Below are 1,940 nucleotides of genomic sequence, written 5' to 3'. Positions count from 1 at the left end.
AGATATATGCTGAATTGACAAATGTAAAATATGTAGCCTATACATAATTATTTAGGTTAATATAACATAACTGACTTAATTTGGTTAAGCTTAAATATATCTTGTTGATCAGAAGTAAAACATTTTAATTAGCTGGATTTACAATCATTGTAACATAAGTTAGTTAAATTAAATGACCTTAATATTTTTGCTTTTAACTAACTGAATAAAAATACGTGGAACCGGTTGACATAATACATTTAATTAAAGTCAATGATTCAATCAAAAAGTGCATTAGCTAATGTAACTTAGCTAGCTAGCTAGCTAGTTTATGAAGATTAACTGACATTTTACACAATTAACGTTATTTCAAAGGAGTCGTTAATGGAGACATTTCAAGGCTGTATCGTTGTTATCTATGTCTGTTTGCACATTCAGATTTACGTTATCTAATAAGTTATCAGTTTTCTTTTTTATTAAGATGTATCTGAGTCATTGTATGCTACATTGGCTGGCTAGCTAGCTAGCTAGGTTAATGCTACAACAAATGTTAGCACGCTAAAACGTAGCTAACATTGATTGAGAATCAGAATCAGAATCAGAAAGGGCTTTATTGCCAAGTACGTTGCACATACGAGGAATTTGTCATGGTGTTATTGGATTTGGATTTAGCTCACTTTAAGGAGATGTTTATGAATAAAACGTTACTAATGATAGCCAGGGGCGGATCTACCGGGGTGGCATAGGGTGGCAAGTGCCACCCTAAAAGAAAGCCTTGCCACCCCTGCTGCCACCCCAGTTGGCAGCAATGAATTAAAAGTTATGGCCAATTTGACAATTTATGAGCGCGAATCTCCAATGTCCGACTGCAGTGAATGCAGCACGAGATGATGCCAGAGCGGCAAGAGCCTGATTTGTTTGGAAAACTGAGTGGCGCAAAGCGAGGGAGCCAGGAGTCGTGAGGAAAGGAGACACAGGAGGAAAGAGGTCAAAACAGATTAACTATCTATCAAGAAATGAAATTATAACGAAAGAACAGTGCTAGCATAGTTGCGATGCTGATTTTGAGATGATAAAAATCAGGTTGAAGAACATTATTTTGCTAACTATACATATAATGTTAGTTAGGTCTGACGTTTGTTCTGTGTAAAGTCGGCTACAAAAGCTAATACTGATTCAACGTCTGTCAAGGAAAACATTGTAAAATTACTTTTAATCTTATAGAAATGAAGAGGAAAGGTAGCATATGTAGTTTTTTCTCACCAAAGAGAAAGGCGAGAGAAATAGAAAATGAACAACTGAGCAAGGTAGACTGAGAAGATGAGGTGGAAGGAGAGAGAAAAGAGGTGGAAGGAGAGAGAGAAGAGGTGAAAGGAGAGAGAGAAGAGGTGAAAGGAGAGAGAGAAGATGAAGACGAGGTGGAGAGAAAAGGGCAACAGAAAGGTGACAGAGATAGAATACAAGGCCAAGGCGACCGGGGACAGGAGGAGGTGGGAGAACACCACAGCGGTGAAGATATGGAGGGAGAGCATCACCAAGATGTGGAGGGAGAAAGTGAGAGACAAGATACCGTGCAGGGCTCAGACAGTGAAAGGGAAAGCAGAGTGCCTGGGCCATCACCAACGAGCTCCAGTCAAGCTGCTCCACATGGTATGGAAACTGTTGCTGCATATATACTAAGTTACATATGAATAAGAACAACATCAAATAAATATAAAAATTCATGTTTGCTTAAATATGAAAAATTAGGGAAAGTTGTCAGTGTGAAAGTGTGATGAGATGGGGAGATGAGTTTTTATATTTTGTGTAGAATGTATTTTAGATCTATTGCTCAGATTAAATAAAAAAAAAATAAACAAATTAACCTAAAATACTCTCCCAGGCTACAATGTTAGTGTGTGTTAACACAGTCTGATGGTTAGAACTAATCAATGACAGTTCCTAATCTTGTACAAATGCTA

The 1,940-nt window shown here is 37.5% G+C and overlaps 1 long non-coding RNA gene across 1 annotated transcript; it reads left to right on the top strand.

Moving 5' to 3' along the window:
* Positions 1-838: 838 nt before the first annotated feature.
* LOC116041455 lies at positions 839-1,614 on the top strand. Its single transcript, XR_004102964.2, has 3 exons — positions 839-1,346; positions 1,464-1,469; positions 1,527-1,614. It is a non-coding gene; the product is annotated as an uncharacterized LOC116041455 (long non-coding RNA).
* The last annotated feature ends 326 nt before the right edge of the window (positions 1,615-1,940 follow it).

The sequence above is a fragment of the Sander lucioperca genome, chromosome 3 (genome assembly GCF_008315115.2).
Source record: "Sander lucioperca isolate FBNREF2018 chromosome 3, SLUC_FBN_1.2, whole genome shotgun sequence".
NCBI classification, from domain to species: domain Eukaryota; kingdom Metazoa; phylum Chordata; class Actinopteri; order Perciformes; family Percidae; genus Sander; species Sander lucioperca.
Note: the sequence above shows the minus strand (reverse complement) of the source record. Positions and strands in the feature narration are given on the sequence as shown.